The sequence below is a fragment of the Perna viridis genome, chromosome 13, assembly GCF_037379345.1.
Source record: "Perna viridis isolate PV_CMFRI_1.1 ecotype Kerala chromosome 13, ASM3737934v1, whole genome shotgun sequence".
In the NCBI taxonomy this organism is placed as follows: Eukaryota; Metazoa; Mollusca; class Bivalvia; order Mytilida; family Mytilidae; genus Perna; species Perna viridis.
Window position 1 is genome coordinate 22,209,046 of NC_142457.1, and position 12,551 is coordinate 22,221,596.

The 12,551-nt window shown below is 35.1% G+C and overlaps 1 protein-coding gene across 3 annotated transcripts in view; it reads right to left on the reverse strand.

Moving 5' to 3' along the window:
* Positions 1-11,420: 11,420 nt before the first annotated feature.
* The window catches only part of LOC148600004 (uncharacterized), a 61,060-nt gene continuing 59,929 nt past the window's right edge, over positions 11,421-12,551 (reverse strand). For 2 of the 3 annotated variants that reach the window (XR_015917579.1, XR_015917581.1), the window contains one exon: positions 11,423-12,299. The gene's annotated coding sequence lies outside the window, so the exon portion shown is untranslated. Of the gene's footprint in view, positions 12,300-12,551 lie in introns of all 3 variants that reach the window. The other variant, XR_015917580.1, reaches the window with a different exon arrangement.

The following is a 12,551-nucleotide window of genomic DNA, read 5'->3' on the forward strand; positions in this document are numbered from 1 at the left end:
TGTACATGTTTGGTGAATTATCTATTTTTGGTTATTACAATGACCCAAGTTATAATCAACGGCCATTTCACTTTTTGGAATATAATGATGAATTCCTAACATCGCCATGTATCTACAGGGAAGAAAGTGAAAGCCGTATTTTTCAAATATTCAGTCTAATAAGAATTCTTATGACTTTAAAGCTGAGGCGATATTTACTTTAAATGAGCTGTTTTAATATCAGTTTATATGTCAGCGTAACCAATGATTCCTTTTGCATACGAGCAATTATAACTTACGGCGCACAAGCTGCTTGGAAAATGTTATTATATATCATATAGACGATATATTAGATCGTAATTCCCATAGTCATGACCTGATCGACCACGATCCTATCTAGGAGTGTTCCGTTCCAATATTGTATATTACAGAACGCGCAACATGCACTCTTCATCAATCCGAAACGCCAGAGTTCACCCTCGCTTTCAAGTACTGTTCTGTCTAAGAATCGGGCAATGGGTTGCACATCATGATTCTCAATTTGGCCCTTCATTTGCTTCAAACGTATTTAATACTAGAAACCAAACAAATAGCTATCTAAATTAATCCTGAAGCATCTGTGACGTAAACATTGTTTTGGATTGGTTACAGGGAAACAGTGCGGTACTATTTTCCCGCCATTTGTCCTTAGTACATTTCAACAATTTAACCTGTCAATATCTTAAAAAGAGTAAAATTTACTAACACTTTTATGCTTATTTCTGTAGGTTATGATGTATAAATACCCGACCAAAACAATAACATTTCCGCGCATTTTTCTTCATTTGCCACACCTTATACAAATTTTGCCTGATTCTTATACAGAAAAGTGCTTAAGTTTCTTCTGTTGCCTTTTTTGAAGTTTGTAACAGCTACAGATTTCACCGCGTTTTAAGCTTTGGTATTTCAATATCCTCTAGTTGAACATATTTTATTTCCCCTATAAACTTATCACGGAAGCCAATCGTTGACTGAAGAGACAAAGAAAGGAACAAAATTTCAAAAACTTCAAAAGTTGTTCTCACTAACTTGATAAAACTGTACGTTATTCTCACTAACTTATAATAATACCCCACACTCCCAATTTGGAACAGGTACCGTTCGACATCTAAATTGATATGAATTGAAATATGAAATAGGACGTGTACAATGCAATGGGACTAAAGATTTTGTGAAAGTTTCATTCAATTACATTCAGTGGTGTAGAAAGAGAAACGGATAGGATATACTAGGTGACCTTCTACGCAACGGAAGGACTACCACTCAATACCCTCACACAAAGTGGGTGGATTATGAACTTGCATATGATAAAGTGATGATTGGGGTTTTTGACCTTGAATATCAATGCAGGCCTCTCACGGTTGATGTTAGTGGTTAGTAGAACCACCTGGTGTTGGTAGTGAAGAACTCGGTCAGAGTATGTCCTACTAGTGGCTGGGCTGTTGTGTTGACGGTCTGTCCTACTACCAGACCTCACATGTAGAGTGCGCAGATGATGAATGTATAGTTTCTCATTTTATGCCTTGACATTTTTAAAACATTATCTTCTATGTAAACGCGAGTTACCTGGTAATAATTCTTTTTTCCCAATTGGCTAAATACTGGTGACTTAATGGCTACCAAAAAAGTGTTTCAGAATGAAATGGCGTATTGCGCATAATTATCTTATATTGAATTGTAGAAAATTACAGATAAAAAGAACGAAAATTTATCTTAATTTTTCATGAAAGTCTTTGTTTTATATAGCATTTAGGGTTCAAGCCAGTCACTTATGACACGGCACGTTGGATTCGTTCCTCTAAACTAGGATATGAATGTTAAATGAATGTAGACACCATGATGTCGAGTACCATTATCTACAAGCAGTCTCTGTCAGAAGAAATAAGGAAAAAGGGTACAGAAATACCTACAAAATGGCCAAAAGTCACAGGTAAACTTTAAGAAATGTGCATGATTCTTAATTGTGTAAGATGTAAGGTCATAGAGTTGATGATCCGCCTAAAACCCAACTCGGGATGTTTCATTATTTTCTCAGTACCACAGAATCTTTCATTACGAAAATACGTGGAGACAGTCATGCACAAATTGTGGTCGTCTTTGAAAACCATTCACAACATTGGCGGTCAACATTCTCCAAATTACTGAAAAAAAAGCTGTCTCCCAGGTCTTCCAGAACTTTGAGCTATGATGTAATTAACGACAATAAAACCAAATACGGCAAAGATTTGAAGAAAAATGACTTTAAAGTGAAAATAGAAAATCCGGTGGACCAGTCTAAGCTGTTTTTACAGCCACTTATGGCACAATTTACGGCATTTGATAACACGTGCGATTCGTCGGCAATGCTAGAATTAATAATAAACGTTGACAAATTTCCTGTAAGAGCACTTGCGACTCAGGTATGTGATTTTTATAGAAGCAGCACAATATTGTTTGTAGATATTACAGGGAAAATTGGAATCCTCCTAGGGCAAATCGGAAATCCAATTTCTACTAGGACAAATTGAAAGGATTTCGATCATCTTTGGAGGATTCCGGATCGTCATGGATTCCAATTTCCCCTATAACATAGATATGATGTTGGAAAACCAGCGGTTCAATAACTTTTATAATCGAAGAAGTCACAGTCTGCATAATTTTCAAAGTATCAGAGTCTTACACATTGTACCCTCTGATCTTCAATTTAATTTTTTTTAAGTTGATACACGTAGGCTTTACCTATAAGTGACGTAAGACTTTGTACTCTTATAATGACTTTCTTGATGATGCATCGCTGTTTTTTTATGGGTGCTGTCTCGGTCAAAAAGAGTATTGGATATAACGAAAATGGATATGGTGAATATGTCATGGAGTTAATAACCTCAGTGGGACGAAAAATATCAGTTCAAAGCAATCTATGGGTCTTCATTGAATGACGAGGAAACCATCACACACCAGGGTTGGCTGCGACTGGCTCCAAAAACAACATTTTAGACAAGTACAGCGAAATATTTCAGTTTTGAGTTCTTTTTGTAAATGATTAATTTTGAATCTTGAACTTCCTACGTATTTGGTTCTATTGCTACAGTTGAGAGCAAACAATATACCGAAATTTGCCATTTCTATATAGTCAGTATTTTTGTATTTTTAAGAACACAATGATGACTTTTTTCTTTAGCTAAGAGAAGATGCACAAAACCCATGGGCCCATTGTAACTTTACGGAATGGAACGATGATAAATATTTGAAATGCATGAAATTGATAGAAGAACTGGCCAAATCACTACGGCTACAGAAACAACCGAAAATGAAACCTGTTGTCAGCTTTATCATTGGATCATTTATGGTAATCTGGTACCCATACATAGTTCTTCAGACAGTGGTGATTTAACGATTGTTCCCAGTGTAAAATAAGCCGACAATTCACACCGTGAAATAAATTGGATAATTTTTCGGATATTCTCCCTCCAAATCGTCACAACGCGAATATCAATACGCCAATCACAGATAGCTATGACTTATGTGTTAATTATCAATTATGGACTTTAACGAAGTCAGTGCTTTATATATGGACCTGTTCAGATTATATTAACAGAGGACGAAGTCCGAGGCCAACGTAATTCAACAGGTCTATATATATATATATATATATATATATATATATACAAACGTCTCAGAATGTGACGACTCTATTTGCTACACTGCTCCATCGGATCGAATTGATACAGGGAAGATATATAAACGTATAGAAAGGTCTGAAAAATTCCCAACGATGTTAGAACTGTCAAATTTGCGATGCAAATTTTTGGTCGTTCCCTCCGCGGGAACCGAACTCGTACTGCTGTGACATCTATGGCAACACCGCCTGCACAAAGTCCAGCGCCCTAGACCACTCGGCCAGCTAGGCTATATAAAATATAGCTTTCGCTGGCCAGGTCATTCCTCCTCGTAGGATTAATCTAGGGCTGTAACTTAGTACACGATGTATGGTAGTATGGGACAGTTCATTTAGATATTACTATGTAGGATACCACTGCAAAAAAAAAAAAAAAAGAAAAAAAAAAAAAAAAGAAAAAAAAAACGGAATGGCTATTAGCGTGAAATCATTCATAACTGCAGTCATATTTAAAATGAGTACTCAATGAATATTTTAAGTGTAAACATACTCACTTCCCTTCGAATGATCTAAAACATAGCGTACTTGTATATTGATTGTAAAATGTTAGAATCTAAATACATGTAAGTCATTGTAAATTGTAAACACAACGACGTTATATTTGAAAAAGATAGTCGACGCATTGTCTCGCTTTGTTCATTCTACTGTGTTTATTTAATAATGAAAATTATTTTGGATACAATAGTGCAATTATTTGTTTACATTCTACCGGTAACTTTTTTTACCCCAACATGGTACTTAGTATTAAATACAAGGTGGTACCTGGCTTGAAATTTATTTTCATTTCATAGCTTACCCATAACGAGACTGAAACTGACCTTCCGGACACAAACGCCCCTTAACGGAGCATTCGAATTTCACGATTGCTATCACTTATGTCTATTGAAACTCAATCGGTTACGTTGCCATGGTTACACATCATAGATATAACGTAATGTCAAATCGAACTCAATACCGATTGCGTCGGAACAAGAGTGCATTTTGAAATCTAGTGATGATAATCAATAATTTTCGACAATAAAAATCTGTTTCTTTTGTAGGAGAGAAGTTCATAAACGATTCAACTCCTCAACAAAGAGATATGAACGATATTAGCAAAGTAATAGAGCTTTTTTTGTGCAATATCAGTACTTTTACATCTGAAATAATGTCAGACCACAAAAACACTCAAAAATGAGTTAGAAAATTGTTAGAAGCCAAGCATGTAATTCTTGATCATGCTCATAAAATTCAAGTTTTAGAAGAGGTAAGAAATTTTTTTCTCCCATTATAAGCCGATTGTTAAAAATGTACATGGCTTTTAAATTAAATTTCTGCGAGAGATTTCCCACCATTTTACGTTTCCGAGTTTAAGGTAGACTCATAAGATTATTGCCTTGAAAGGCAAGAATGATGTGTTCTTTTTTATACTCCCAAAAACTTGCAACATATAAATGGTGTGCTGCTGGAATTCTGGAATTGATTTTTAGGGTCACTACTTGAACCAGATCTGTAATAAATCACAGGTCTATACTTGAACCAATTGGGAATAAGTGGACAGAAACAAACATTTTCCTGAAGTCTGGAGGGTAACTGAAATAAAAGGGTATGGATGTCCTTGAAATTGTAAGGCAAAGTGTCAAAGCACAAGACTTTTAAAAGCAAGGCTGGGATTGATTTTTGGGGTTGAGACTGGAATTGTTTTGTTTGTAGGGGCCATAAAACGTTTCCCTTGTATCCACACATTAACTTATCAAATCTGTGAAATGGTATCACAAGGTTCTATAAGACAAAAGGTAGGTTTGGATTGATTTTAAGTATAGACTAGAATGTTTTCATAAGTAGGCCTCAAAAGAGACCAAGAATATTTTGCTGGCATGTTTCAAACTATAGAAAAATGCTGACCTCAAGAAAAACTAATGGGAATCTAGAAAGCATTTAGTTCATTGATCTGTCTTATCAATATAATCATGACCAAGTTAAGTATTACAAGTTTTAAGTTCTTTGACCATTTTTCTGTTGTTATTCTTCAAGGCTCCACATCTTCAGTTGTAGATATATCAAGCTGTGTCTTTGAAGCATTTTATAGGCTAATATCTTGAAAAGCAAATTCAAACTGATACTTATATTATATAGAAAAATGGAATTGAGTAAATGGTACCTTTGGTAAGGCCTGCAAGGTTCTTATGGCTGAAGTTGCTGGATGACTTCTTATTAATTGCTCTTGAGAAGCAAAAATGATGCTTTTTGCAGTTTTAACCTTATATCTTAAAAACCATAAATTATAGGGGAAAAACCTTTTAGTTGGTCAAATGCTTCCTTTAAATTTCATAAGTCTTAAGAAGTTGTATGAAATGTATTAAAGAGTTATTGCCACAATGTATTATACCTTAAAACCAATGAAAGAGAGAAACATTTTTTCTTTCACAAAAGGAGCCACCAAAAGCATAGAACTGGAATTACATTTACAGTAAGGTAAAAAACGAAATGAGAGAATGATATAACAAAATGGGTCAATACAGTCGAGGAGGAAGCTAATGACTGAAGAGGGTACCCGTAGAGTAAGGGAAACAACTCTAACAAATCATTAGAACGTTTGTATTAATCTCATCTAAGCATCAAAGTAATGTGGACTGATTTCATTCCAATGATCTTAAGAGCAGTGTCATCGACAATTAAAAGAATACAAATCATAAATACAATGCAATTTTTGGTACAAATGTGTACTGTCAGGGCTGGATTCAGACTTGTCCAAAAGACGAGTGCTAGTCGAGGTTCCTCAGAAAAAGAGGGTGCTAGGACATTATTTGCCATTTTCTGTCAATTTTACACAAAAAATGACAAATTCTGCAGTAAAAAAGGGCTGTTAACCTCCTGCACCCCTTCTGGATCACTGACTGTACACGCTCATCAGCAACACAAGAACCGAAGTCGTAGGAAACAGTGCGATGGTTGTGTATTATTTCTGATTTAACGTAATGATAACAAGGGTCATCAAACACAAAAATTTATATGATGTAGAGAATCATTACTCTATGGTGGAAATAACTTATTTGCTGACAAATGTGACCATATCGAATTATTTTATGCAAGCAAGGAAACGCAGTGAAAATAGGTGATTACGGAAAACGACAAACGACAGAAGTTCCGTTTTGTGTAAACCCTTACGAGTATAATCTATTCCGTTTTAATACAATGAACTGTTTTATGAGAAAATTTGATTCTATCAAACTAGTAAAAACAACACAATTCTGATGTTTTACGGATTAAACCAGAACCGATTTTTTTCTTCTCGTGTCTCTATTCTTATTCATATATTATCAACCTCAATAAACATTTCTACTGAAATCAAAGGAAATAATCCAGGGACAAAGACCAAACATGGAAAATAGACATACACAACAAAGAACATTAACTAACTAAAAACAATACACACAAGTAACAAAAGCAAATGAGCAACTCGGACTCTAATAAAACCTGGGCGCATGGACTAGGTACACCGATAGGGTAAATGTCCAATGTTTTTCTAGAAACACCAAGCGAGATGCTCATAAAAAAGTCAAGTCCAGGTAGACGAAAGAGGAAAGGAAAACTATGACATGATGAACAAATCAGTTTTCATGGTGCAGATGGATACAACATAACGGTCCACGAGTACATGATGGCGGCCATAAAACTAATATAGTTATGACTTCATTCCTATAGCAACATAACCTTGTTTCAGAAGCCTAACTGTAAGAGTCGTAGCGCGTTCCAAAAGTCTGCGTAGTTATGGCAAGCTCTGACATAACCTATGAGTTGTAATATGAAAACTCCATACGCAGGTACTGAAGAATAATCAAGGGAACCAAGATTATAGCGGTAATCAAAAGAATGTAATCCAGGGCTGTTGCCACGGATGAAAGGAAAGTTTTCTTTTACCATAGATCTCTAAGTGTAGGTCAAGATATGAGGCTAACTTTACAGTTTCTGTAGTATCTTTGATCTTAAGTTTTTGGGGTAGATGCGATGTATCAAGTCCCCGAGACTAGGATTGTTTAACGAAAGTACGTCATCTATATAGCGGAAACTGAGATTAAAGGATCTATCTAAACGATGCTCTTTCTTTCTAATCAGATCAGCTGTAAAGTAAACCTCATAAGAGTGTAGGAATAGGTCAACAAGTAGAGGAGCAAAATTTGTTCCCATTGGAATACCGACCGTTTGTTGAAAAACGCGCCCACCACACTGAACAAATATGTTGTCGATAAAAAATTCCAGCATTTTGAAAACATTTTCTGTATATTTGGAAGAGGATTTGGGATTATTTTTTTTACAAAGTATGAGAAATCTCTACCAAGAACTATATAATCATATCTAGGTGTACCATTTTGTGGAGAAACAACGATGTATTATATTTTTGAATAAACACAACTTTTTTCATGTACAAAGTTAGTAAGTAACTTACGCGACCAAGGGAAAATGAGAATGTGGTCTAAACGACTCAAGTTGGAAACCAATCAGTACACCCTTGGCCAATCCCGGCTATGCTCGGAATCCGCGAGATTGACCGAGAAGTTGCGATTGGTTGGAAACTGAATTTGCAGAACAAAATGATCAAGTTCTTCATTGATCGAATGTTGGAATCACTTTGCTTTCCTTTTCAGACGAAGCAAGTAAAAACCCAATACCAGAATGCGTACGAATAGGTCACACTTGTTTTAGCATGATCACACTATAACAAAAGTCTTTCCATGTTTATCACATACGTGGAACAATGTTCTAAAATATAAAATAAAAAAAAGTCTGATATGGTGTAAAAAGACTTTTACTACTTTTTGGAGAGAATATAAATGATACTTGCAACATTTTTTTAAGATTTAGCTTTTGCATGCTTTATGTTAGAACAATTGCAGATGACAAAATTTAAACAAATATACTGGGTTTAATAAAGTTTCGTTGTTAACTTGATTGGGTGTTCTGTACAAAGTAATGTGGTCGTTTTTTTTTTTTTTGTTTTTGATTTTTTGTTTTAATTTGTCATACTTGTGTAAAGCGATCCGTTGAGGCAAATTTATAAGTTTATATAATAAATTGAAACCGACAACTTCGGAGTTTTATGAAGGCATACTTCGAGCAAATGCAATGCTACAGTTTTAACATCCTTCCATGTTTTTTCAATGAGTTACATTTTTTGGTAAACTCACACTCAATGCACGATGAACTCCTTCTTTTTTATTTGTTGTGTGGAACATTCTCATGCTATTAACTGCTTCCTCTCTAAGTATCATTTTCAGTAGTTCTAGCTGTATAATTTCATCAATTTCATCTATTTTCAGCACAGTGATGTTGTAAGTGCTGAGGTAAAAGGATCTGATGTACCAGTTACCACTGACTGTCCCTTTGCATACCACAGACTCCTTAAGGCAAGATGAACAGTCTCCACCATAACACTGGACTGTAGTTGAAAGGATGGTAGGTAGTTTTTTACAAACTTTTTCTGTGTCCTTGTTATATTCATTCATTAACTGGTTCAGTACCATGGAACTGGGACACTTCAAGTCCGGGCTAATCATTTTCTTCAAGTCTTTGTTCTCTTCTTTAGTTTGTTCATGAAACATGGTCTCACTAAACTCTGCTCGCATTCCCGATCGGAATTGACGTTGGCTTAGATGTACTGGGTCAGCCAGTCTCTGCCCTTCCCACATAGGATACAGTACATGTATGGCATCTTCTACTCCTTTAGCGGAACGTGCATCTCCATCTGTTGTGGCATAACGGATAAGCATACCTTGCAGTGCAAGCTGATTTCCAATTTCTTTTCCCATGGCATATTCTGATATTGGTATAGTTCTATGAAGGGTAGCAGTACAACCTTCATGGCCTGGGCACTCTGCATCAAATCCCTTTCCTCTGAGCCAAGCTCCCTTCCAACATAGCTGGTTTAGTGAAGATGCTGCGGCTACAAACTTCCATGGAGTATTTTGTTCAATCGCAAGCATCTGTGCCTGTGATGCATTTAACCCTGGTTTCTTTCTGCTGGACCTTGTTGCAGTTGGTTACCTGCCATCTAAGGTCACATCTATCACATTTTCTTGTTGTCCCTTCTTTTTGTTGTATGCTTTCACTTGTTCAACCTTATCTTTCATGTTGTCCTTGTTCTGCTTTACCATAACTTTAGAAATTCGATCGGTGTTTCTCTGCATACCACTCTTGCATGGAGGTGGAACACTTACACGCGCTAAAATCTCCTGGGTCTTGGTGCTTCCTATTGGACTATCTAGTCCTGCTGAAACTAGTGCAATGTTAGTACCGGCTGTATTTGGCCCTGGCTTGTTGTTTTCAACTTCTGAGTACAACTTTGCTAATGTTGGAGTCGCAAACCAACAGTTTGCACACCGAACTCTGAACATGATACAGGCACCCCATTTTATGTCACTATGTGGCTCAATCCATGGCCTCTTGCAAGTTTTTGGTGTTTCCCTGTGCTGTTGGTATGCCAAGTTGAACATGTCAAACATCTTTTCACTCTCAACAATATGAGAATTATGTGATGTCACCTTTTCTTTGTCTGCTTTCAGGTACCGTGGCCGCAGGATCATACTGGATTTATTCACACCACTTCCATCTTCTTTTACCACCTGTGAGCTGTCAGTCCTGGATACGGAATCAGCTTTGATGCCATCTTGTTGGTGATCTTGCAGATTCATTCGGATGTAAGCTTTTGACTCTTCTTCATCTGATGAAACTGCATTCTCAAAAACGAGACCTTTCGACCATGGAGTATGACCTTTCTTGAACCGTCCAGCATTACTAACCTTGTGGCTTCCTGCTAGACCAGTTTTGCCTTGTTGTATGGAGTATTACCATCAGTAAACATATTTGAATCTTCTTCTTGTATGGTTCCGCAACAAAATTTGGTATGATTTTAGTCGCAAAAAGGCTACTATTTATACTTTTTGGTTCTTTTGATAGTTTAGGTGAGAATTTCTAGACGCTGACAATGTTTACTTAGTTCTAATAAGGCTCAGGGTGCAGTTTTTTACTCGTTAGATCAGATAATTTCATCTTAATAGGATATTAGATCGCCCCCTGAGTGATGGGGGGTTTTCAAAGAATCATCAAAAGAAAGCCAATATGGTGGTTTAATTCCGTATTATTGATAACAAATATTTGATTTGGGGTTGTTTTTGTAGTTTTAAGTAGATATTAGTAAAAAAAATAAAATGCCTTTAGAAAAAATAAAAAAAAAATGAAATTGACCATTTTTGCACCACTATATTATAATTTTCTTTCTTTGAGACTCAAATGTGATAAATCAATTTTGTTTTCTTTAAAATGTGAAGAAAAAAACTTGCTGTGATAAAAAATTCCTAAAATACCTGTGTAATTATTCAAAAGTGTTCTTATCTGAAGAACTTTATGTATGAGTATGCAACCCTGAGCCTTTAGATTATTGGTCATATCGGCACCTGTAGAAAATAATTATTTCCACAAATACTTTTCAACTTATCAAGAATCTGTAAATTGGGGCTGTTTTCTGAGTCATTAAAGTAATTCATATTTTTTTCTATTTTTTTTATGAAGAAGTATTTTTAATTTTAGCTTCATTTGATTCAATTCTATTTTTTTCCATATTTGGAATTTGAAAAAAAAATAAACCACGTTAAAACTATTTTGATAAAAGAAATTTGTAATTCAAATACTATAATTATCCAAGAGAAAAAAAAAACACTTTAGTTGGTGAAAATATCTCAAAATGTAAACATGTTATTGCAATATTGATAAAAGTGGTCATATCTAACTTTTTGAATTTTTCAGATAAGAAAGAAGAGCTGAAAACAGTTTTGGGTAGCTGTCTTTGAAGCTGGTTTGCGGGCTTGATAATGGACTGATCGAAACTTTGCAGAACGATTGGAAATATGATGAAATGACAGAAAATGTTGTTTTTTTTTATTACAATATTTTAACTTTAGCGCATCTAATAGGTACAAGACCACAATTATCTTCCCTTAGGTTTTCATTGTGTACGAATATAGTTGCTATAATAATAGGGGATTTTTCAAAATTTTTTTAGAAACACTTCCTTTCAGAATTTCTTATACTTTTTATACTCAAATGGAAGAGGAATAATGAAATTATTTTAGTAGATGTGTTGAAATGAGAAATTTGACATTTAGGTTGTGATTTGGTGAGGTAAAAAAGGTCAAGTTTGTGACATCCGGAAGCCATTTTGGGTCATTTTTTAGGGTATCTCTGTGTTTATGTATATAAATTGAAAAAATAATGGTAATTTTTTTAATATTTTTTATATAAGTTATTGGAAGGTTCAAATTAACATCGATGAAAATCTGAATTGAATTGTGCTGGTGGAATTATTTAAATTACAGAAAGGCTATAAAAAAGACATTGGGAAAATTAATTTTGGTTTCGTGCCTTCATCTGAATAGGGTACATGATTGGTCAACCTAATGCAGGGAAATAAATATTACTCTTTTCCCTGTACCTCCACTCATCTGAATGAACAAACAGGAAAAGTGTTTTTTCACTAAGTACATCCATTTTATGACACAAATAAGAAGTTACAGAGCTCTGGTACATTGTTTTGATCCTTGCCAGGGCATATTAGAACCACTGTGCACATCATGCAAGACAGCTTTTTTCCCTCCTGAAAAAAAAATAAATTCAATGCTGTTCATTCCATAAATAATGAAAGATGAACAAAATACAACATTGTTTCATCATTAGTTTGACAGAAACATAGCTCTAATACATGAAAATCTGTAAAATTAGCTTCTTTTATCCATTTCTTGCTATTGGCCGAGGGAAATTAGGTATTGAAAAACACATTTTTTCAACTAAAATGCAGTTTTTTTTCTGGTAAAGGATAAAATCAGCATTCTAACTACACAATATGATT